Source organism: Neomonachus schauinslandi, chromosome 3 (assembly GCF_002201575.2).
Source record: "Neomonachus schauinslandi chromosome 3, ASM220157v2, whole genome shotgun sequence".
NCBI classification, from domain to species: domain Eukaryota; kingdom Metazoa; phylum Chordata; class Mammalia; order Carnivora; family Phocidae; genus Neomonachus; species Neomonachus schauinslandi.
In genome coordinates this window covers 183,893,608-183,920,618 of record NC_058405.1, presented here as the reverse complement: position 1 = coordinate 183,920,618, position 27,011 = coordinate 183,893,608, and positions in this window count along the sequence as shown.

The following is a 27,011-nucleotide window of genomic DNA, read 5'->3' as shown; positions in this document are numbered from 1 at the left end:
CTTATCTGTAGTAGGTATCTTTGAGTAATATATATTATACTTGATTACATATGTCATGCAAAGTCAATTCTCTTTACCTGAATCCTGTATGATTTATAATTGAAAGTAAAACCCATGGAATGCCTTAACTTTTGCCTTCTCTGTAAATTTTTACTTAGCACATAGTTGATTATTAATTTGAACTTTTATTTAACTATTATATAATTGATTTCTCTCCATTTTCAGAATCCTGTATATTTTCAATGTTTCTTTGGCAGGGATATAAGCTCCCTGACCACAGCAGGGTCTATTACCATATGGATAGACTTGCATTTTTCCATAGCAAAGTCCACTTATACCAAGTTATTAAAGTTCTTGGTTATTTTCAGTAGCATTTATATTTGCTATAGATATAGAAATGGCATAGAATTTTGAATCATATTTATAGAGCATATGGTTATTTCAATATTTATCCTTGTGATAATCTTAAAATATGACCATTATATTTATCTGTTTATTTAATAAACTTATTCCCAAATAAAAAGCATATTATTGTTATTAATGCTATTTGGCAAACATTATTTGTAACTATATTTTGTATTTTTCAATAGAAATTACATTGTAAGTATTGGTGACAAAAAATTATTAATGTTGAAAACCTCAGCCGTGTTATCATTCAACCACTTTCAAATGATCAAAAAAAAAACGTATAATCAGAATTTTAAAATTCATGCGCATATCCCATTTTTCTCCATTCATACATTCACTCATTCATTCATTCATTCAATGAACATGTATTGTGCACCCACCTTGTGTCAGGCCCTGTGCTAAATGCTGAGCCTATCAGAGAAGAATGAGATATGGTCTCTGTCCTTAAGAAACTTATTTCATTGGAGGAGGGAGGAAGATGGCAGAGGAGTAGGGGACCCTAGTTTTGTCTGGTCCCTGGAGCTATCAATCATTCTGAATACCCGTGAACTCAACCAGAGGTCTAAGAAAAGAATTGCTGTAATTCTACAAATAGAAAAACAACCACTTTTTGCAAGTCTTTTTTAATTTTCATTTTTACAATTACATTCAATCCTTTCATTGTTTTTAATTATATATGTTTATATATAAGTTTTTCTTTCTTTACAATTTTGGGAGCTAGTTTCTTCTAACAACTAGACCAAAATACACCCAGGATCTAGTGTATGGCTCTGTTCCATTCACCTGTCTGATTATATTCTCTCTCTCTCTCTCTCTTCTTTTTTTTTTTTTCTTTTCTGTCTCTGGTCTCTTCAGATTTGTTTAGTGTATATTTCTCTGGGGTTGTTGTTGCTATTTTAGTATTTTGTTCTCTCATTCATTTATTCTTCTCTGGACAGAATGACAAGATGGAAAAAACTCACCCCAAAAAATAGAACAAGAAGCAATACTAATTGCCAGGGACCTAATTAGTATGGATATAAGTAAGATGTTGGAACTACGAGGTCAGAATAATGATTATAAAGATACTAGCTGGGCTTGAAAAAAGCATAGAAGACACTAGAGAATCCCTTTCTGGAGAAATAAAAAAATGAAGATCTAATCAAATCAAAATAAAAAAGGCTATTAATGAGATGCAATAAAAAACGGAGGCTCTAACTGCTAGGATAAATGAGGCAGAAGAGAGAATTAGTGATATAGAAGACAAAATGATGGAGAATAAAGAAGCTCAGAAAAAGAGAGATAAACAACTACGGGATCATGAGGGGAGAATTCGAGAGATAAATGATACTATAAAGCAAAGCAGTATTAGAATAATTGGGGTGCCAGAGGAAGAGGAAAGGGGGTGGGGCAGAAGGTATATTGGAGCAAATTACAGCGAAGAACTTCCCTAATTTGGGGAAGGAAACAGGCACACAGTCCAGGAGGCACAGAGAACCCCCCTCAAAAGCAATAAAAATAGGTCAACACCTTAACATATAATAGTGAAGTTTGCAAATCTCAGAGACAAAGAGAAAATCCTAAAAGCAGCTCAGGACAAGAGGTCCTTAACCTAGAAGGGTAGAAACATAAGACTGGCAGCAGACCTATCCACAGAGACCTGGCAGGCCAGAAAAGACTGGCACGGTATATTCAGGGTGCTAAATGACAAAAACACGCAGCCAAGGATACTTTATTCAGCAAGGGAGTCATTCAGAATGGAAGGAGAGATAAAGAGCTTCCAAGACAAACAGAAACTAAAAGAATTTGTGATCACTAAGCCAGCCCTGCAAGAAATATTAAAGGGTTAGACAAAAGCGAATTTTTTTCTCCTTTTCCCAAGAAGAGGATCTGGGGAAGTTATTCTTTTTTTTTTTTTTTTATGTTATGTTAATCACCATACATTACATCATTAGTTTTTGATGCAGCGTTCCAGGATTCATTGTTTGTGTATAACACCCAGTGCTCCATTCAGTATGTGCCCTCTTTAATACCCATCACCAGGCTAAACCATCCCCCCATCCCCTCCCCTCCAGAACCCTCAGTTTGTTTCTCAGAGTCCATAGTCTCTCATGGTTCATCTCCCCCTCCAATTTCCAGCCCCTTCATTTTTCCCTTCCTGCTATCTTCTTCTTCTTTTTTTTTTTTTTTTAACATATGATGTATTATTTGTTTCAGAGGTACAGGTCTGTGATTCAACGGTCTTACACAATTCACAGCCCTGGGGTGGGAGATAGGGGGACAATGGTTGATGTACATATCCCAGTGGTATGTACCCCACAAATGTATATCTGTGCCACTCTGATCTTGTGAGACTTGCTCCAATACTCAGAGAATCTTCTGATAAAATTATAAATTTCCTACCTTCCTTTTCACCACCTCTTGGCCACTTAAACTATCCACATCCATGGACTCAGTCTCCCACAAAGTCCACCAAAGAATCAGGCTTACATCATGGTTATTGCCATGGTTATTGCCAATGTTACCTAACCTGAGCAGCTACCTTGTTTCAGACTTTCAGCCTGCCCTGATCTTAAATATGTGGTTGCCACTTAGTCTATGTCTTGACTTCCTAAATGTCTGGTCTCAAAACATTGAATATTATTTCTGGATGACCCTGGACTGAAGCCACAATAAGGACATCTGCTCTTTCAGAGTTGTCAGAGTGGTACCATGCAAATCCCTACCTGGACCCCAAGGAAGTGTGACCTGGTCAGAAGGCAAGTGTTCTTACTGGAGGAAGGGCAGTCTCCAGATGGAGGGCCATTGGTGATAAAAAGGATGAGTGAAAAGTGAGTGGGGACCAGTCAGGAGACTTCAGTTTGTGTGACCAGAGCAGTAGGAATCCATATAACCAAAAAGGGATGTGCTATCTCTAGGTGGTCCTCCCAGAAATAATGCATTTTATTTTAACACTTGGAGATGGTTTGCTTGTGAGATTAAGAGGCCTCTTTGTACAATATCAGGAGGTGACTAATTTGATCCTGGAAATGTAATCTATGGAAACCATTCAGTGTACTCACAGGTTCAGCAGAAAAGTATTGAAATAACAGCTGAAAATAAGATTTTTGTTCCCTTGGAAGTAATGAAAAGCAAAGAGTAAGAGGTTAATAATACATCACCACTGAAGAAGCAAAGAGGCCCCTATTAATGTAATATCTTGATCTACTTAATAAGCATATCTCACAAGCTGAGAGATACTCATGAGATTGCCACAGTAGTATTGTTTTATTCTGCTATGTGCTAGAGTACTGTGAAGTGTCTATGGGTAGGTAATGGAAAAGTAAGGCAAAATCCCTGCATTTGTGAAGCTCAAAATATTTTAGGGAAGATAGATGTATAAGCAAATAGTTTCAATTTTATGATTTAAGTGCTTTAATTCAAAGTGCCATGGAAATCAGAGAAGGGACTCTAATCTTCCTAGAAGAGTCAGGGACAACTTCTCATGGGACAGTGACTCTAAAAAATAAGAAACATTCTTCTCTCCAGCTAGCCAGCCTCCTATTCATCCATTTATCAGGTATGTGTTGAGTACCTCTGACTGTTCTAGATGCTGTAGATGCACCACTGAACAAGACAAACAAAGTCCTTCCTTGAGTGAAGTTGACATTCTGGCAGGGGGCAGATGACATTCCTGGAGAAACACAGAATAGGCTCCTTAAGACCATCCAATATCCACCTTCGGGCCTCATTTCTTCTCCCACAGGTATTTTCCTACTGAGACCAGAGTGCCTTGACCACTTAAACTGGTACATTTCCATCCTTTTGATTAAGTATAGTTCTCGTCATGAAACCAAAATGACAATTGATTGTTTACCATCACGGTGGGATAATTCCAGAAGGGCATGATCAGATAAAATCAGGTTTCTGAAAATGCAGAACTGAGGATCAATTTCAAGCAGAAATAAAAGTGAGAAACAGGGTGCCCAGCCTGACATGAGAACTCCTTACCTTACATTACCAGTGGAGGTCTTTTCTGCCAGTGGAAAAATGGGTTCTCTTTTCCAGGAAAAAAGTATGTGGAAGAGCAACAGGAGTTTCTCCAAGAACCCTATGAAGAATTCCCAATACCCAGCATCTAACAGAAGTGAATCAAGCAAAGTGCCTCACTTCACATTCTCTCGGGCCCCTGAGTCTTCAGACCTAGGGCCCCTTCCGTGCTGGCTGCAACAAGTGTCACCCTCTGATTCCCAGTGTAGAGAGCTGCAGAACCTCAGAGAAAGTGGGGATTTTTTGTGGTAGCCACTTCCTGAAAGAACACTCAGCACCGTCTGTCCAAGAAGGAAGTAGAGGAATCCAGAGACAGTACCTCCCCTTTTACGTCCCTTCTGGGGTTGGGACCTGCTTCATGGTGTTTAACGGTGACAAGAGATAAGGTTTCTAGAGAAAGCTAAAAAGTTTCCCCACCCCAGCATACGGGAAACATTCAAGCCACTGGAACCAGTGGTTTTAAACCTGACTAGCCTTCAAAAATCTCATGTCACATCTATAGAAATGACCACAATTTCATTACAGAGGCAAGAGAAAGGCAGTTAGAAGCTTCTGCAAGGCACAGTTGGTGCCATTCCGAAAATTCATATTTCCTGTTTGCCAACATGTCTGCTTTAAGTCTCTCAAGCTGCTAATTATACTGCGAGTGTTATACACCAATGTTTCCTCATATTTATAGCCTTCATTTCTTTTTAAAGTTATTCAAGTAATATGTTTGTTGTCAAAAATGTAAAGTAACAGATAGGCATAAATAAGAAAAATCAAAATTCCCCATAATTCCACCTGAAGATAAGCACTGTTGGCACTTTGGTGTACATCCTTCCGGTCTTTCTTCTGTGGTGAGGATGAGCTTCTCAACATCCATTCCACCCCACACCATTGTAGAACATCCACTGCAATTTCTTGGGATTTACCCCATGTCCACCTCCATTATGGAGCCTGGTTTGGCTAAACCAAATCACAATAATCTTAGGCTCCTGCCACACTGTTTGTTTTAGGGACCAGCACCCAATCCAGACCTAAGCCAATCAATACAAAGCATTCCTCTGGCCACCAGGGTAGGCATGTGATTAAGATGGTCCAATCGGAGCAAAGCCTAGGATTCCCACTGAAGGCCTGGGGAGAGACCCTCCTTCCTTCTCTGTGTCTGGACAACGGGAAGCTGTTGGCGTCCAGCTTGCCACCACAACACAAACCCGCTTTCAGCTGAGGTGGATGCTGCAGAAGGCAGAAAAGAGATATAAAAAAGAAATTAGGTTTTTAAGGAAATTTCAGGGCTGCTAAATTAAGCTAACACCAAAACCTATCTTACTTCTGGGAGTTTCTACTTATATGAACGAATACATTTGCTTGTTGACGTGAGTTTAAATTGAATTTTCTATTACATGTAACATGCATCTTAAATGACTCATGGAGATATTTTTATTAAAACGAGGCCATATTGCACACATTGTTTATAACTTCCTGCTTAAAAGTACATAATAACCATCCTTCCTTTTTAAGAAAAATATACTTCTACAAAATTATTAATTGCTTCAGAGTAGTCCATTATATGGACAGACATTAAATTACTTACCCGATTCCTTTTTGTGGGGCATTTACATTGTTTCTGGGTTTTTCCATATTATGTAAACAATTCAGTGTTGAGTTTTCCAAATATAAGAGAACATACTTCTTCCTTAGGACATTTTTCTACTGTAGAATTTCTGATTCAAAGTATGTACTTTTTCAAGGATTTTGATTCATATTGCCAAATGGCCCTCCTAAAGGTTTGTTTCAATTACATTCCGACCAACAGAGCATGAGGATGCCCCAAAAAACTCTCTCCCTTCTCCCAGCCAAGAACCCACAACACATATAAAGTTTCAACACAAATAGCCTCTGTCTATATGATAAATGGTTTCCCATGGCTGTTTAATTTGCATTTAAAAAAATCATATAGCATGCTGACAGTGTTTACTTTTCATATATTTATTTGCTTATTGTATTTCTCTTTTTCTAAATTGCCACTGCCATCATTTGCCCATTTTTAAAAAAGATTTTATTTATTTATTTGAAAGAGAGAGAGAGCACGAGCAGTGGAGAGGGGCAGAGGGAGAGCGAGAAGCAGACTCCCCACTGAGCAGGGAGCCCAGCGCAGGGCTCCATCCCAGGACCCTGGGATCACAACCTGAGCTGAAGGCAGACGTTTATTTATTTATTTTTTTAAAGATTTTATTTATTTATTTGAGAGAGAGAATGAGAGAGAGAGAGAGCACATGAGAGGGGGGAGGGTCAGAGGGAGAAGCAGACTCCCTGCTTAGCAGGGAGCCGGATGCGGGACTTGATCCTGGGACTCCAGGATCATGACCTGAGCCGAAGGCAGTCGCTTAACCAACTGAGCCACCCAGGCGCCCCTGAAGGCAGACATTTAAACAACTGAGCCACCAACGTGCCCCAACCCTTTGCCCATTTTTAATTGAAGCATTTATTTCTTACGGATTTGTAAGAGCTGTTAATATTTAAGATTATTCAGCACTTGCCTACTATATATGTTGCACATCATTTTCACAGCACACCATGTGCCTTTTGCCTTGCAAATGGTATTTTTTACTGTTCTGAAGTTTTACATTTTAGTTAAATCAGTCAATCTTTCTCTTTATGTTTTTCTGCCCTTTTTGTGTCATTCTCTAACCTGAGAACTCACAGTCATCTGGGTTCAGCCTCCACTGGTAAAGATGACCTGATGTGAACAGCAACAAATCAATGCTGGGGATGCTGGAGACTCTGAGCCTTTGGGAGGCAGCCTGGGGTTGTCGGAACCTCAACACCCCTGACAGCTTCTCCCCAGCCTCCCCTACAGTGAGCTGTGTTTTGTGATTAAATTATGGCCAGTGGGATGAGAGCAGATGTGATGGATGCAACTTCCTGGTTGTGCGCATTAGCAAGGGAAATGCCTTCCCCTGGATTTTCACTCCCTCCTTGGGTTGGGGTGAAGAAACGGGGGTAATCTTGTAGATAAGCAAGATACCCGGGGATGACAGCACAATGAGCTAGAAGGAGCCTGCGTCGCTGACACTGTAGAAAGTCCATACCTCCTAGACTGCTTATAAATGGACTGTTTCATGAACAAGAAATAAACTTCTCTCTTGTGGGAACCACTGCTACTTTTAGGACTTTATTAAAGAGTCAAACCTGTATCTTAAAGAGTAACACATGGTCCCATTTTACACACACACACACACACACACACACCACCATAAGAGAAGATAAAGGAAATGATTGTTAATGTTAATTAATTCAGGAAATGGGACTATAGGGGTTTGGGAGGAAATTATGAGCTTTTCTTTTAATATTGATTTTATTTTATTATTATTATTTTTTAAAGATTTTATTTATTTATTTGACAGAGAGAGACATAGTAAGAGCAGGAACAAGCAGGGGGAGTGGGAGAGGGAGAAGCAGGCTTCCCGCTGAGCAGGGAGCCTGATGCAGGGCTCGATCCCAGGACCCTGGGATCACGACCTGAGCCGAAGGCAGACGCTTAATGACTGAGCCACCCAGGCGCCCTGATTTTATTTTTTTAAGCCAGGTAGCTCTAACTCATGAAGTCACATTACCCCACGTGGTTAAACCCTTTTAAAAAGTGTTTTTAAGCCCCTTCACTTGAAGTCACAGCCCTAGACTTTATGGGTGGAAGAAAATTGTACTGGAGGCAAGGGAGCAAATATCACAGCAGGTGGAAGAGTGTAATTCTAACAGGACTGGACGAGGCTGGCATTGTGTCATCCATCGTGAATGTGTGCTTCATACCCACCATGGACCAGTATTCAATGGCATCAGTATATTTCTTTTCAGATAATGCATTTTAATCTTTTTCTAAAGGTTACCAGAAAGTTATTGCAGGACTATCTACTGGATGCTGAGACATAAGATATAATATGTGTCTCAATATGCTTTCCCACACAAGGAAAAATACCTAGAAAAATGTCAACACACATATGGCAAAAGTTCTCATTTTTTTAAAAAGTCCTTGCAAATTTTAAATATTCATTCACCCATGCCTATAAACATTCAGATAAGTTATGTTTTTTTTTTTTAAAGATTTTATTTATTTATTTGACAGAGAGAGACAGAGTGAGAGAGGGAACATAAGCAGGGGGGAGTGGGAGAGGGAGAAGCAGGCTTCCCGCGGAGCAGGGAGCCCGATGCGGGGCTTGAACCCAGGACCCTGGGATCATGACCTGAGCCGAAGGCAGCCGCTTAACGACTGAGCCACCCAGGCGCCCCCAGATAAGTTATGTTTTTAACATACATTTGTATATGTCCCTTTCACCCATAGAAAAAGATTCAGAAGGATGCACAACAAATGGACCATCATGGTTATTTTCCAGGAAGGGTATTGGATTAGCCTGGGGGAAAGGGGAGACTGGAGGAAAACGTTGACTTTTTACGTTTATTGGGTTTGTATTGTTTGTATCTTTACAATGAGACTGATTTCATATATTGAATTCATACATTTAAAAAACAACATATAAGTTTTAAATAAACAGTGGGAAAATAAACTAAAAATATTCTTTAAGTGAAAAAGCTATAGCTTGTGATTTTTCAGGAATGTAGAAAACCCCAACTCATGTAGACTTGAGCCATCATGAAAATCTTTTTCTCACATAACAAAGAAGGTCATGTAGGCTCCAAGGTCGATTATTTTCCTGGCTTTGCGTGGTCATCAAGGTCCAGGGTCTTTCTGTCTTTTTGATTTGTCATCTTCTTCATGTTGGCTGTTTGCCCTCATTCTGATTCCCCTCACAGATGACCGCAGCAATTCCTGGTGTCTTATCTAGACATTACGACATGCAAAGAAAGAAAAGGGCCTCTCTTCCTGAGTCTTCCTAGGACAGAAACACCTTTCCCAGAGCTCTCAGGGTCGACCTTCTTCCAGCTTCATTGGAGAACTGAGTCACAAGACCGTTCCTGAACCAACCTTGGCAAGAGAAGGGGAATTGTCACTTTTGACTTAGACTAGCTGTCAACAAGGAGAGAGAAACATACAGGAACTGAGCAAAACAATGAACGTTCCTAAACATTATCTTTTCATGATTATTTGCATAAATCAGAAAATTCAATATTGTTACATTGTCAATTCTCTCCAAGTTGATCTCTACATTCAGTGCAAAACTCTAGGAGGTCATTTTTTAAAAAAAAAATAGGAATTAACAAGTTGATTCTAAAAATTGTACAGAAAAACAGAGGACCTAGAATAAACAAAACAACTCTGAAAAAGAAGAACACTACCAAATTTTAAGATTCACTATAAGAACTACACTAATTAAAGCAGTGTGATATTGGTGCATGGAGAGACCTACACCAATGATAGATAGGTCAACGGAACAGGATAGTGTCCAGAAAAAGACTCATGTGTATATCATCATTAGATTACTGCCAAAGTAATCTAAGTCAAGATAAATCAATAGTAAAATGGAGAGTATTTTCAGCAAATAGTGCTGAAGCAATTATGTACATATTATTTATATATTTTTAAAAATGAACCCTGAACTGTACCTTGAGTCATACACAAAATTCAACTTGAATGGATCATAGACCTGAATGTAAAACCAACAACTATACAGCTTTTAGGGAAAAAAACAGGAGAAAAATCTTCGCAACCGTAGGTTAAGCAGATACTGATTATATAGGGCACAAAAAGTTCAAACCACAAAATAAAAAGTGTATATTTTTTTCCATATTTAAAACTTGTGCTTTTGAACTCTTTTAACTTAATTAAAATATAAATAACACAGATATTTAAAGAGCACAGGATTTGAATAGACATTTCTCCAAAAAAGACATACAAATTACCAAGAAGACATGAAAAGATGCTTATTATCACTAGTCATTAGGGAAACATAAATTAAAACCACAATGAAATACTACTTCATATCCACTAAGAGAGTTAGCATCAACAGAACAGGCAATAACTAGTGCTGGAGTTGATGTGGAGAAACTGGAACCCTCATACATTGCTGGTGGGGATGTAAAATGATAGAGTTGCTTTGGAAAACAATTGGTAGTTCCTAAAAACATAAACATAGAATCACCATATGTCCCAGCAATTTCATGCCAGGTATATACCCTCCAAAATGAAAACATGTCCATACAAAAGCGTGTACAAAATGTTCAAAGCAGCATTATGCTTAATAGCCAAAAAGTGAAAATAACGCAAGTGTCCGTCAACTGATAAACAGATAAACAAAGTGGGGTTTATCCATACAGTGGAACATTATTCAGCCATGAAAAGGAATGATACGTGCTACAACATGCATGAATACATTATGTTAAGTGAAAGAAACCAGAAATAAAACAAACCCACATATTATATAATTCCATTTACATGGAATGTCCAAAACAGGCAAATCTGTAGAGACACAAAGTAGGTGAGTGGTTACCAGGGCCTCAGGGGAGGAGAGAATGGGGTATGACTGCTAATGGGTATGGAGTTTCTTTTGGGGAGATGAAAATGTTCTGGATTTGGATAGTGTTGGTGGCTGCACAACTTTGGAAAACAGTTTGGCAGTTTCTTAAAAAGTTTATACAGTTACCACATGACCCAGCCATTCCACTCCTAGGTATTTACCCAAGAGAAACGACAACATACGCTCACACAAAAACCCTCCATTTGTCTATCAAATGTTCATAGCAGAATTATGCATAATAGCCAAAAAGTGGAAACGATCCAAATGCCCATTAACTGGAGAATAGATAAACAAATCTTGGTATATTTACGCCAAGAATATTGTTCAGCAATAAAAAGAAATAGTTAAGCTACACTAATACACACTGACACACACAATATGGGTAAACCTCAAAAGCATTATGCCAAGGGAAAGAAACCAAACACAAAAAGATGTCAAATGCATAATTCATTTTTATATGCTATTCTGGAAAAACCAAAACTGTAGATACAGAAACCAGATCAGTGGTTGCCAAGGGTTAGAGGTAGAAGAAGGGATGGCTACAGGGGGGCAGAAGGGAACTTTTTTGTTTTGATGGAATTGTTCTGTCTTGGAGGATACAATGGTAAGCATTTGTTAAAACTCCAAGAACAGGGGTGCCTTCAGTCAGTTAAGTCTCCGACCCTTGATTTCAGCTTAGGTCATATCCCACCGTTGTGAGATTGAGCCCCATGTTAGGCTCTGTGCTGAGCATGGAGCCTGCTTAAGATTCTCTCTCTCCCTCTCCCTCTGCTTCTCCCTTTTCTCTCTCTCTCTCAAAAACAACAAACAAACAAACAAACAAAAACAAAAAACAAAAAAACCCTCAAACAACTATAGGATTCAAAGGGTGATTTTTTACTGTATCTAAATTATACCCCAATAAATCCAATTAAAAATAAACCACATTATCCTAATCCACCTTCTCTCTACAAAAAAATATATATTTATATATAATATAATTTATAATTTATATATATTTATATGTATATAATATATAAATATATAAATACATATATATATTCAGGAACTTGTTTTTTTAAATGTGGGCAGAGTCCTATAAAGAGGAAGGAAAGCCAAGTACATTTACTTCCTCAAAAATGTACGGCCTCCATTTTCCAAAACACAAACACCTATGAATATCCATACATCACCAGCTTTGTAAAAACTTTCAGCAATAGACTACTCACTTTTTTGAGAAAGAAATCAGCTTGGCTAAGACTGTCGCTCCCTGTCCCTCCACCCTGGCCGCACTTGTTTTCAGCCGGCAACCTGGCTGCCAGTTGGGAGGATGTTTGGTTTCAAGTGTTTTCACTTCCTCTGGAAGGAGGTTACTGTGGGCAACAGTGAATAAAATAGAGAGTGATAAAATTGGATGCAATCTGCCCACATGAAAGGTGTGGTGGGCAGGATCCACACTCTGCCCATACCCTCTAGGGTCTCTTTCCCATTCCCCCTGGTTGTATGCTTTCCCTCCCAGCAGCCATCATCTGCCTTTCTCTGCTGGAGGACCACTCTCAGGCCCAGATCCACCTGCCTGCTGCATTTGGTAAGCCAGTCATCCTGGGAAGAAATTCACCACCACCACCCCCCATCCCCGGCAGCAGCCCCTAACTAATGACTAGCAGATAGTCTAACTACCTCAGCTCCTGTGCACTTCATGAAGACAACTCCAAGGTAATTTTACACCAGTGCTTCTCATACTTTTATGCTTGTTTGAACTGGCTGGGGATTGAGTTCAGATGCAGGTTCTGATTGCAGGAGGTCTTTGAAGCTCCAGTTCCAACAAGCTCCTGGATGATGCAATGCTGCCTTCCACAGATCCACTTTAAGCAGCAAGGGTCTCTTGTCCGATCTCCCTATAGGATCTAGCCAAAAACAATAGGCATCTACACATCTTGGTGTATTGGAGCAAGAGGAAATGCCCCAGGGACAAAATATGGATAAGATATGATGGATAAGGGGGCGCCTGGGTGGCTCAGTTGGTTGAGCGACTGCCTTCGGCTCAGGTCATGATCCTGGAGTCCCGGGATCGAGTCCCACATCGGGCTCCCTGCTCAGCGGGGAGTCTGCTTCTGCTTCTGACCCTCTCTCCTCTCATGTTCTCTCTCTCATTCTCAGATGAATAAATAAAATATTTTTTAAAAATCTAATAAAAAAAAAAGATATGATGGATGAGATGTGGATACATAGGCAGGATATAGAAGGGCTCCTCTCCAGAATTTCCAGAAACATACCAGGATTTAGGAATTCAGCTGACATTCCTGTAATAGAGGTGTATTTGTGGGCTGAAAGGCATAAGAAATTTCTGCCCCCCTGACCACTCAGAGGCAGTGAGCTGCAACCTATCTTTGAGCCGTGGGGAAGGGGCAGTGCACAAGGGAAATTGGGGGCCATGAGCACACAGTGAGGATGTGAAGGATACAGTTGTGCCTGGCAGCAGGGGAGCCGAGGTGGGTTTTAGACCATTTCAAAAATTTTTTTTTAAAAAGGAAAGAATGATTGTTGGCAGGAAGACTGGTGTGCCTTTAGGCTCTGTCAGAAGATTGCTTTGTTAGACCATGTCACAGAGCACAAAAGGGCTGTTCATCAGGCTGGTCCATATGACAGCTCAGGAAGCAATTACCTGATAACGTGTCAAGGTTATGAGGCTGGAAAACATCCTCTCCTCTGGCTCCCACAACACTTTAAAACTACTGCTAGAACACTTACTTCTCCCCTTGGTTGTCATTCAATAAATATTCACTAAGTGCCAACATGTTTCAGGCCGTATTTTAGACACTGGGAATCCAAGGATAATCAACACAGAAAAGCGTTCACAGAATTTATACAGTAAGTGGGAAACATAAATGATAAGCACAGCAACAAATACATACAAAATATATCAAATAACTGCCAAGTAGAGAATTAAAAAGGGGTGGAGTCAAAGCAAGAGACTTGGTAGCTACTTCAGAATGAATGGTGAGGGAGGATGTCTTAGCCCATTCAGGCCAGTATAACAAAATACCACAGGCTGTGGGAGCTTCTAAACAAGAGAAATTTATTGCTCACAGTTCTGGAGGCTGGGAAGTCCAAGATCAAGGCTCCAGCAGATTCAGTGTCTGGTGAGAGCCAGCTTCCTGGTTCATAGAAAGCCATCTTCTTGCTGTGTCTTTACATAGCAGAAGGGACAAGGAAGCTCTCTGGGGTCTCTTTCATAAGGGTACTAATCCCACTCATGAGGGCTTTGCTCTCAAAACCTAATCATTTTCCAGAGTCCCCCACTTCTAAATACCAGCACACTGGGAGAATGGGTTCAACATATGATTTTGGGAAGACATAAACATTTAGTCTGTAGCACAGGATCTCTCTGAGGAGGTGATACTTAAGCCAAGATTTGACCAACTTCAGCTAGGTAATGAGGAGAAAGAACACAGCTGATGAAAGGAACAGGTAGTGCAAAGGCCCTGAGGCATGAATATACTTGGCAATTTCAGGGAACTGAAAGATCAATTTCCTTACAACAGAATAGATAAGGAGAAGAATTATTTGAAAAGATATGGGAGAGGAGTCAGATCATGTAGGACTTTATAAGCTAGAGTAAAGAGTTTGGTTAAAATTTAATTTAATTTGATTTTCCTCCCAATTTAGTAGCCAACATCCAGTATGGATTCCAATGATCTTAACCTCCTGGTATTCACACCCAGGAATAAGCCCCTCCCACAATGACCAGGGGCTGGCCTGTATGAACAATAGAATAAAGCAGAAGTGGTGGCTGGTACATGACTTCTAAGGGTAGGTCATGAAGACAGTGCAGTTTCTGCCTTTGTCTTTGGAATAGGTTTGGGGGAAGCTAGCCACCATATTGTAAGGACACTGGAACAGTCTCATGGAGAGGCCCATGAGAAGAACAAACTTGCCCACAGCAACTTGTCAGCCTAGGAAAGCCTTCATACCACCGCAGCCCCAGGCAACATCTGACTGACAGACTCTGAGCTAGGACCACCCAACCAGGCTACCCCAAAAATATATGCTTTTTCATGAACTGCTTGAAAGTAATTTGCAGGATACTTCACCCCTAAATACTTCAACATGTATCCCCCAAAACTAGAGAACTTCTGCTACATAACCACAATTAACATTACTACATTAAAAAAAATTAACAATAATTCCACAATATCATCCAGCATCCAGTCCATATTCAGATTTCCCAGTTGTCCAACAAATATCTCTCTGGGACTTTGGACCCATTTTACTTGTGATGATAATTCATGGATAGGTCTTAAACAAGAGATTGGCATGATCTGATTTGCATCTTCAGAAGTTCAGTCTGACTTCTGTGTAGAGAACGGATTTGAGGGGCTAAGTTAGTTTCCTGGGGCTGCTATAATAAATTATACAATACAAACCTGAATGTATTTTTATTTATTTGTTTATCACAAATAAGAATTTATTTTCTCATGGTTGTGGAGGCCAGAAGAAGGAAATCAGTAGCACTGGGCCCAAAATCAGCTGCATCTAGCAGCTTCTGGTGGCCTCAGGCATTCCTTGGCTTATGGCTGCGTCACTTACAACCTCCGCCTCTGTCTTCACATTGCCTTCTTCTCTTCTCCATGTGCTCCCTCTGCCTCTCTCTTACAAGGACACTTGTGACTGCATTTAGGGCCCACCCTGATAATCCAAGATAATCTCTCCTCTCAGCATTCTTGACTTAATCATATCTGCAAATATTTTCCAAATAAGATAACACTTACAGATTTCAAAGCAACTTCTTTCAAGATACATCTCCAAAGGCTAGTGAAACAAAAGCAAAAATGAACTTTTGGGACTTCATCAAGATAAAAAGCTTCTGCACAGCAAAGGAAACAGTCAACAATACAAAGAGGCAACCCACAGAATGGGAGAAGATATTTGCAAATGACACTACAGATAAAGGGCTGGTATCCAAGATCTATAAAGAACTTCTCAAACTCAACACCCCAAAAACAAATAATCAAGTAAAAAAATGGGCAGAAGACATGAAAAGACACTTCTCCGAAAAAGATATACAAATGGTTAACAGACACATGAAAAAATATTCATCCTCATTAGCCATCAGGGAAATTCAAATCAAAACCACACTGAGATGCCACCTTATACCAGTTAGAACGGCAAAAATTGACAAGGCAAGAAACAACAAATGTTGGAGAGGTTGTGGAGAAAGGGGAACCCTCTTACACTGTTGGTGGGAATGCAAGTTGGTACAGCCACTTTGGAAAACAGTGTGGAGGTGCCTCAGAAAATTAAAAATAGAGCTACCCTATGACCCAGCAATTGCACTCCTGGGTATTTACCCCAAAGACACAGATGTAGTGAAAAGAAGGGCCATATGCACGCCAATGTTCATAGCAGCAATGTCCGCAATAGCCAAACTGTGGAAAGAGCCAAGATGCCCCTCAACAGATGAATGGATAAAAAAGATGTGGTCCATATATACAATGGACTATTACTCAGCCATCAGAAAGGATGAATACCCAACTTTTACATCAACATGGATGGGACTGGAGGAGATTATGCTAAATGAAATAAGTCAAGCAGAGAAAGTCAATTATCATATGGTCTCATTTATTTGTGGAACAAAAGGAATAGCATGGAAGACATTAGGAGAAGGAAGGGAAAAATGAAGGGGGGGAAATCGGAGGGAGAGATGAACCATGAGAGACTATGGACTCTGAGAAACAAACTGAAGGTTTTAGAGGGGAGGGGTTTGGGGGGATGGGTTAGCCCAGTGATGGGTATTAGGAGGGCACGTACTGCATGGAGCACTGGGTGTTATACGGAAACAATGGATCGTGGATCACTACATCAAAAACTAATGATGTATTGTATGGTGACTAACATAACATAATAAAATAAAATTTAAAAAAAAAAGATTCCAAAGAATAGGACCTGATGTCTTTAGGAAACCTTATTCAGCTTCCTCCAGGGACCCAGAGTAGAACTGAGAGGACCATTGGCAGCCACTGCCCATGTCCAGGCAAGAGGTCTATATCTTGGACCAGGATGGTGGTAGTGAAGGAAGAGCAGTGGACAGATTCAGGGTAATTGGTAATAGATTTGATGGAGAGCAGTGGGAGGTGTGGAAGGAGTACAAGAAATCAAAGAACCCCCTGGAGGCTGTCTAGTACTCCCACTAATCTCCACTAACTGGGTTGTCAACTCCTTGAGAGTCCAAAGCCTTTCATTATGTCAACACCTCTGGGACTCAGGCTGGGGCTTTTCTTATAGTGGGTTTACACAATCATTTAACTGAATTGAAAAGAGATATGGGGGTCAGAGCATCAATTAGCCTCTTTGCCAGAGTGTAGCCATGTACAGAAATGTCAGAAAAGCTCTCTTTGGGGGACGCCTGGGTGACTCAGTCAGTTGAGCGGCTGCCTTCGGTTCAGGTCATGATCCCGGGGTCCTGGGATTGAGGCCCCGCATCAGGCTCCCTGCTCAGCAGGGAGGCTGCTTCTCCCTCTGCCTGACACTCCCCTTGCTTGTATTCTCTCTCTCTGACAAATAAATAAATAAAATCTTCAAAAAAAAAAAAAAGAAAGAAAGAAAGAAAGAAAGAAAAGCTCTGTTCTTTGAACATCAGTGACCCAGTCTGAACCTCTCAACAGAACCTTGTTCTTAAATTAGGGGTCCTGCTTCCCCTCTGTCTGACCTGGGTGGCTACAGTCAGGAATCCAGAGAAATCTCTGAAAAAGATCTTTTACAAACTAAGCAAAAGCAATTTACGTGGTTTTTTTTTTTTTCCTTTTAAACTGTCTTCAGTACTGTTATGTTTAAATTCATTTGGTCTTACTGATTGTTTTAAGACCAACAGCTGACAGGCTTTGAAAAGCATGGATTTCTTGATAACTTTACCTATAGTATAAATGTGACTAAGGGCCCTCATCCATTTTTATACCTTAAACAAAGAAGTCTAAGGCACAGACACAAAAATCTTTGAAGCCAATGAAAACAATGCTCAGCCACAGCCGTATTCTGTGAAGTACAAATGTCAAACACATTCTACTAACTTTCTAATGGTAATGAAATCAACTTTCAAAAGACTGCCAATTATTAGATTTTATCCTCGGTCAGCTAGTATTGTTTGCCTTCATTGACTCTTATTAAAATAAACCTAAAGAAATGAATACCTATTTTCACTTATTTACTCATTTCAAATATGGATACCAGGGATGCCTGGGTGGCTCAGTCGGTTAAGAGTCCGACTCTTGATCTCAGCTCAGGTCTTGATTTGAGGGTCATGAGTTCAAGCCCTGCATTGGGCTCCACACCAGGTGTGGAGCCTACTTTAAAAATATATATATATATATATATGGATCTATATATATGTGGATACCAATATATATAGATAGAAAAAATATATATATATGGATACCAAAGAGATTTGCTACATTCAAGATCTATATAAGGTCTTCCAGTGACTCCACAAAGCCTGGAGGGACACAGAGCCTCAGAAGGGTGTTCCTGCCTTTTCCAACTTCAGGCAAAATTTAGCATGCCCACCAAGTGCCAGTCCCCTAAAACAGCTCCACCCAATCACAGAAGTGCACCATAGAGGGAATGAAATCACCTTGGCTGGGGATACAACTTCTGCAGATTTCATGCAGATCAACATCCTGCTGCTTCCGTCTGTACCTACTTCCTTCCTTCTCTTCCTGATCCTGGCTCTTCATCTCACCCCTGCTACCTACCCTGGCTCTCCCTGGCTCTGAAGATCCATCATGGACACCAGCTTGACACCAGGAGTACTGCTGGGACCCAATTCAGGCATTCCCTCTCCAACACCAGGATTTGGGGGTTCAGGTTAGAGATACTTGGGTTTTCAGTTGGATCTCAGGGTGGCTTCCTACCTGGGGAAGGGAATGGGGAGAGGAAGGAACAGGAATTAGGCATGAATCATTCAGCAAATGCGGAAGTCTAACACATGTCTGACCATATCTAATGCACTGGGGATTCAGGGGAGAACTGGCCATAATCTCTGTCCTCAAAGAGTTTACAGTTCAGTAAGGGGGTGGTTGAAGATGGATTCACAAGTCACTCTGGGAACACAGGTTATAGGCACTCAATTCAGTATCAGGAGGGGAGAAAATATGGGGCTCAGGGATGGGGTTGCCAGATTTAGTAAATAATAACACAGGATGCTCTGTTAAATTTGAATTTCAGTTAAAAAGCAAATAGTTATTTGGGATAAGCATATCCCATGCAATATTTGGGGCAAAATTACAGTAAAAAAGTATTCATTGTTTATCTGAAATTCAGATGTAACTGGGCATCCTATGTTTTTATTTCACCGCCAAAAACTGATTTGACTCAGCCTACAGGACTGAATCCCCAAATTTTCAAGGGTGGATCTTGCAATTGGTCAGAAAAGAGGCAAATACCTATGTCATGCAGTTTGAAAGATAATTACTTCTAAAGCCCCCTTTTTTTTCTCACTTCCAACTATCTGTAAAGGTGTTTGTAATTCTACCATTAGAAGTTAGCTCTTTGGGGTTATCTCACTTTTTAGTTTTCCAGTAAAGTAGTAGAAAAAAGAAAATCAAGAAAGCTAATGCAGCTTAACATAAGAAGGAACCTTCTAGAATTAAAGAGCTGGTGAGTATTAGGAAGTGAGCTGTCCTAGAAGATGTTCAAGAATTGGTCAAATGTAAGGGAGGGAAACAGGGCTCGGTTGGATCAGGTGTTTGCAAGCTTTATCTGTAAAGGAGTAAATAGTAAATATCTTTGGCTTTGTGAGTCATGTGGTCTCTGTCACAACTGCTCAACTCTGCCATTGTTGCCATTTTGTAGCACACACAAAAAATGTATAAATGCATGGGCATTGTATTCCAAAAAAACTTAAATTTCCAAAACTGGGCGTCAAGGTAGATTTAGCCCAATTTGCCGACCCCTGGCTCAGATAATCTCCAACATCTTGTTCAAGCCTCAGATTCCCTGACAAGTTAAAACTTTTAAAATGCCAACACCCCCAACAGTGGTCCCTTAACAGTTTGAACTTGAGCCTGGAATGAGTTTTCAATTAAGGCCCACGAGAATGGACATGGGTAGGCCCCAGGGATGGTCAGGAAGAGGTCAGTGTGCAGAGGAGGAGAAAGGGTTGAGGAAAAGTCGTCCTGTTGGCCTTCAGAGTCTAGATGACTGGAAATCAGAGACAGTCCATACATGGTCATCTCCCTACTGCCCCCACCCCCACCAGCATATAGAGACCAGGAACAAGGGGGGGTGATACTTGCTTCAACCACCCACATGTTGAAATGAATGACATCAATGCATGTTCACAGCAAGAGTGAAGGAAAGGCCACTTCATCATCCCAGTGGTGAACAGGTTAAAAGCCAACATCCATCAGTCCCCAGAATATGGGCCTCTGTTCAACAAGGAGATCCTGCTCTCTAAAAGGCATTGAGAAGGAATAAAACAAGCCCTCAAGGGATTAGTAAAAGGAAAAAAAGAGAACTTTAGCATTTTTTCCTTTGCCTTTTAAAAATGAATTCCATCTACTGCCTTTATTTTATGTCATTCTGAAAGCATCTAAGACTTAAGAGAGAATTTTGTTCCCAAGGCCCCAGATATTAGGAAGCTCTTCTTGAGTCATGATGGCCCATTTTCTGCTCCCATTACAAGTGCCACCACCCTGTAGACACTGCCACCCATTACCAAGGCTCTGCCACGCAGCCTACCCCACCCCCCGCCAAAGCTTTGGTCCTCACTCAGACCCTGAGAAATCAGTCCTGTTGCCCTCTACCATGGGTTAACTCCTTTGATGGCTTTATTCCACTCGCTCAGACACCCCGGGGCCTCCAGGTCTAGGAGAACCACACAGCACCTGCTCGCTGAGCTGCTACTACGTGGCTCTGCAGGACTAGGGCTCTGCTTGGTCCTGAAAGGAGTGGGTGCAGAGGAGAGCTTGCCTGGGCTTGGTTATTACGGTATTTCCTTTGGTCTTCCCTCTTCTTGTTTCTCCTCACTAAGGGAAACGGGAGACTGAGGCATGCAAGCATCTGGGCTTTTGTGGGGTGAAGTGTATCAGCGTGGGGGCTCATGGGTATCTCCTATACCCTGTCTAGCCCAGCATGCAGACTTTATCCAATCATTTACACATAACAGACACTCAAAAATTGTGGATTTGTAGCAAATGGTTTAACTCAATACCTTTAAATGTCTAAATGCATAATACAGAATAATAGCTAACTTGCGCAGCATTCGTAGGTATCAAAACATTTCATATCTGTAAAGCAAGGGTATCCGCCAGAAAGCAGTTATTTTCCTATTTACCAACCATGATAGAAATGTGTCAACAGGAGTGCCTGGGTGGCTCAGTCGTTAAGCGTCTGCCTTCGGCTCAGGTCATGATCCCAGGGTCCTGGGATCGAGCCCCGCGTGGGGCTTCCTTCCAGGCGGGAAGCCTGCTTCTCCCTCTCCCACTCCCCCTGCTTGTGTTCCCTCTCTCGCTGTGTCTCTCTCTGTCAAATAAATAAAATCTTTAAAAAAAAAATGTGTCAACATTTTTAAATTTTTTTAAATTTTAATTACATACATACATTTAACATACAGTGTTATATCAGTTTCAGGTGTACAATACAGTGATTCAATAATTCTTTACGTTACTCAGTATTCATCATGATAAGTGTCCTCTTAATCCCCTTCACTTATTTCATCCATCCCCCCACTATCTCCCCTCTGGTAGCCATCAGTTTGTTCTCTATAGTTAAGAGTCTATTTTTTTGTTTGTCTCTTTCTTATTTTGTTTGTTTCTTAAATTCCACATATGAGTGAAATCATATGGTATTTGTTTTTCTCTGACTGGCTTATTTTGCTTAGCATTATACACTCTAGATCCATCCATGTTGTTGCAAATGGCAAGATGTCATTCTTTTTTATTGCTGAGTTATATTCCATTGTATATCTATATACCACATCTTCTTTATCCAGCCATCAGTTGATGGGTTGCTTTCATAATTTGGCTATTGTAAATAATGCTGCAATAAACATGGGGGGCATGTATACCTTTCAATTAGTATTTTCATATTCTTTGGGTAAGTACCCAGTAGTGAGATTACTGGATCATAAGGTAGTTCTATTTTTAACTTTTTGAGGTACCCCCATACTGTTTTCCACAGTGGCTGCACCAGTTTGCATTCCCACCAACAGTGCACATCCTGGCCAACACTTGTTATTTCTTGTGTTTTTTATTTTAGCCATTCTGACAGGTGTGAAGTGATATCTCACTGTAGTTTTGATTTGCATTTTCTGGTGATGAGTGACATTGAGCTTCGTTTCATGTGTCTGTTGGCCATCTGAATGTCTCCTTTGGAGAAATATCTGTTCATGTCTTCTGCCCACTTTTCATTGGATTATTTGTGTGTGTATGTGTGTGTGTGTGTTGAGTTGTATAAGTTTTTTATATATTTTGAATACTAACCCTTTATTGGATATGTCATTGGCAAATACCTTCTCCCATTCAGTAGGTTGTTTTTTTGTTTTATTTGTTGCTTCCTTTGCTGTGCAGATTTTTATTTTAATGTAGTCCCAATAGTTTATTTTTACTTCTGTTTCCCTTGCCTCAGGAGACAGATCTAGAAAAATGTTGCTACATCCAATGTCAGAGAAATTTCTGCCTGTGCTCTCTTTTAGGAATTTTATGTTTTCAGGTCTCACATTTATGTCCTTAATCCATTTTGCTAATATTTTGTTGAGGATTTTCACATCTTTATTCATCAGAAATATTCGCCTGTAGTTCTCTTTTTTTGAAGTGTCTTTATCTGGTTTTGGTGTCAAGGTAATGTTGGCCTTATAGAATGAATTTAGAAACTTTCCTTCCTCTTTTATTTTCTGGGGTAGTTTGAGAAGAATAGGTATTAACTCTTCTTCAAATGTATGGTAGAATTCACCTGTGAAGCCATCTGGTCCTGGACTTTTGTTTGTTGGGAGTTTTTTGATTACTGATTCAATTTCATTGCTGATAATTGGTCTGTTCACATTTTCTATTTCTTCCTGATTCAGTTTTGGGAGGTCATATATTTCTAGGACTTTATTCTAGGTTGTCTAATTTATTGGTATGTAATTTTTCATAATATTCTTATTTTAGCCTTTGTATTTCTGTGGTGTTGGTTGTTACGTCTCCTCTTTTATTTCTGATTTTGTTTGAGTCTGCTCGCTCTCTCTCTTTTTTTAAATGAGTCTAGTTAAAGGTTTATCAATTTCATTGATCTTTTCAAAGAATCAGCTCCTGGGTTGATCAATCTGTTCTATTGTTTTTTTTAGTTTCTATTTTGTTTATTTCTGCTCTAATCTTTATTATTTCCTTCCTTCTACTGGTTTTGGGTTCTGTTCTTTTTCTAGCTCCTTTAGGTATAAGGTTAGGTTTTTATTTGAGATTTTTCTTGTTTCTTGAGGTAGGCCTGTATTGCTATAAACTTCCTTCTTAGAACAGCTTTTGCTGCATCCCAAAGATTTTGGACCATTGTGTTTTCATTTTCTATTGTCTCTGTGTTTTTGTTTTTTTTTTTAATTTCTTCTTCGATTTCTTGGTTGACCCATGCATTGTTTAGTAGCATGTCATTTAACTTCCATGTGTTTGTGTGTTTTTTCCAGATTTTTTTCTCGCAGTTGATTTCTAGTTTCATAGCATTGTGGTTGGAAACGATGCATGGTATGACTTTGATCTTTCTGAATTGTTGCGACTGGTTTTGTGGCCTAATATGTGATCTACTCTGGATAATGTGTCATGTGCACTTGAGAAGAATGTGTGAATATGCATTCTGCTGTTTTAGGATGGAATGTTTTGAATATATCTGTTAGATCCATCTAGTCCAATGTGTCATTCAAAGCCACTGTTTTCTTGTTGACTCTCTGTTTGGATGATCTATCTATTTATGTAAGTGGAGTGTTAAAGTCTCCTACTATTGTTCTGTTACTATTGATTGCTTCCTTTATGTTTGTTTTTAGCTGCTTTATATATTTGGGTGCTCCCGTGTTGGGTGCAGATATTTATATCATTATATCTTCTTGTTGGATTGTTCCCTTTTTGATTATATAGTGTCCTTCTTTGTTTCTTGTTCAGTCTGTTTTAAAATCTATTTTGTCCAATATAAGTATTGGTACCCTGGCTTTCTTCTCACATCCATTTGCATGATAAATGTCTTTCTATCCCTTCACTTTCAATCTGAATGTGTCTTTAGGTAAGAAATTAGTCTCTTATAGGCACCATATAGATGAGTCTTGTTTTTTAATCCCTACTCTGTCATCCTATGTCTTTTGATTGTAATGTTTAGTCCATTTACATTCAAAGTAATTATTAATAGGTATGTACTTATTGCCATTTTTTGATACTTGTTTTATGGTTATTTTGTAGTTCTTCTCTGTTCCTTTCTCTCTTTTTTTGAAGATTTTATTTATTTGAGAGAGAGAGAGCAAGCGGGCGGGGGGGGGTAGGGAGGGGCAGAGGCAGAGGGAGAAGCAGACTCCCCACTGAGCAGGGTACACAATGAGGGGCTCTATCACAGGACCCTGGGATCATGGCCTGAGCCAAAGGCAGACACTTAATTGACTGAGCCACCCAGGCACCCCTTTTCTGTTCCTTTCTTCTCTTGCTCTCTTCTTTCAGTTTGCTGAGATTCCTTTCCCTTTATTTTTTGCATATCTATTACTGGTTTTTGATTTGTGGTTACCACTAGGTTTGTATATAACATCTTATGCATATAGCAGTCTATATTAAGTTGATGGTCACTTAAGTTTGAACCCATTCTTTATGCCTCTCCCCCAACCCCCATGTTTTAGGTATATGGTGTCATAATTTACATCCTTCTATTTTGTGAATCCATTGACTGGTTTTTGTAGGTACACTTAATTTTACTGCTTTTGTGCTTCTCATTTTTCTTACTCCTGTTTATGGTCTTTCCACTCAGAGTCTCCTTTAACATTTCTTGTAGGGCTGGTTTAGTGGTCATGAATTCCTTTAACTTTTGTTTGTCTGGGAAGCTCTTTATCTCTCCTTCTATTCTGAATGATAGCCTTGCTGGATAGAGTATTCTTGGCTGCAGATTTTTTTCCTTTTAGCACTTTGAATCATGCCACTGCCCTCTGTCTGTAAAGTTTCTGCTGAAAAATCAGCTGATAGCCTTATGGAGTTTCCCTTATATATACCATCTTCTTTTCTCTCACTGCTTTTAAAATTCTCTTTTTATCACTACTTTTTGCCATTTTAATTACTATGTGTCTTAGTGTGGACCTCCTTGAATTGATTTTGTTGGGGGCCCTCTGTGCCTTCTGGATCTGGATTTCTGTTTCCTGCCCCATATTCAGGAAGTTTTCAACTATTATTTCTTCAAATAAATTTTCCACCCCCTTTTCTCTCTCTTCTCCTTCTGGGTCCCTATAATGTGAATGTTATTATGTGTGATGGTGTCACTGAATTCCATAAATCTATTTTCATTTTGTATTATTTTTTTTCTCTCACCTGCTCAGCTGGATTGCTTTCCACTACTCTGTCCTCCAGGTCACTGGTCCATTCTTCTGCTTCCTCTAGTTTACTATTTATTTCATCTAGCATATTTTTAATTTCAGTTATTGAGCTCTTCATCTCTGATTGGTCCTTTACTATGTTTTCTGTCTCTTTGTTAAGGGTCTCACTGAAGCCTTCCACTCTTCTCAAGTCCAGTGAGCATCTTTATGATCATTACTTTAAATTCTCTATCAGGCATATTATGTATCTCCTTCTCATTTAACTCTCTTGCTGTGATTTTGTCCTGGTCTTTTATTTAGGACACAGTCCTCTGTCTCTTCATCTTGTCTAACTCTCTGTGTCTGGTTCTATGTGTTAGGAAGTTCAGCTACATCACCGGCTGTTGAAAGTAGTGACTTTATGAGCAAGAGTTCCTATGGTGCTCTCTGTTCTGTTCATCAGAACTTGGCACTTGAGGGGTGTCTACTTTGTGTTTCATGCACCCTACTATTGTGGCTGAATTGCTTTCACCTTCAGCCCATTCATTTGCAATGACTCTCTTTGCCTGTTGTGGGCAAGGTTTGATCCCTGTGTTATTAGTGGGCCAGTCTGGGGCCACCTTAGGCTTGAGTTGAGTCAGACCAGGTGTTTATCAAAGATACAGAAGCACTGAACTGGGGCGCCTGGGTGGCTCAGTTGGTTAGGCGACTGCCTTCGGCTCAGGTCATGATCCTGGAGTCCCTGGATCGAGTCCCGCATCGGGCTCCCTGCTTGGCGGGGAGTCTGCTTCTCCCTCTGACCCTCCCCCCTCTCATGTGCTCTCTCTCTCAAATAAATAAATAAAATCTTTAAAAAAAAAAAAAAAGAAGAAGCACTGAACTACAGGATGCTTTCTTTGTGTTGTACCCTGAAAAACTTCTGCTGGTAGGCAGGGCCTGCAGTCAGACCAAATATCTGCCCCCAGCCCATTGCTGCAGTCAGACTGGTGTGTGTATGGTTACCTTCCCCTCTGCCCAGGGTAAGAGTCACTTTGGAATAGTGCTGGCCCCTGTCAAGACTGCTTGCATGCTGCCAGGCTTGTGGCACCACTTTGGACCAGCTCCAGACAAGGACTTATTGAAGAGGACAAGTCCACAGAAAATGCAGAAGGCAGGGCTTGCAGTGTTAGCACGTTTGTGAGGGTCTGCTGTGGGAGAGGACCTAGAGCCGAGGCCTGGGTGCAGGGGGCATGTCTGCAGGAGAACAAAAGGGGGGGGGGTGTGCTCTTAGCAAGTTAGGTAGCAAGTGTTGGCACTACACTGGTTCCTGCTGGTGTCCGTGTATCTTGGCTGTGCAGCAAGGGAGGGAAATGCTGCCAGCCAGCTCCTTTGTTTCCAATGATCCCTGCCCCTCCAGCACATGCTCTGAGATTAGTAAACAAGTCTCCCTCCTGTATAGCCCACGTGTTTTTCAAACTGCTGCTTCTATGCTGTATCTCTGTGGAGCTATTTGTTGTCTTGTCTCTTTAAGGGCAGGGACTCAGTTTCCTTTCTTCTTCTAGCTACCCCCAGAGCAGGGCCTGCTGATTTTTGAAGTTCCAGGTGTTAAGCCCCACTGATAGTGAGAATTTGTGAAATTATGCCCCTCTGGTTTTCAGAGCCAAACGTTGTGGGGATTTGTCTTCCCC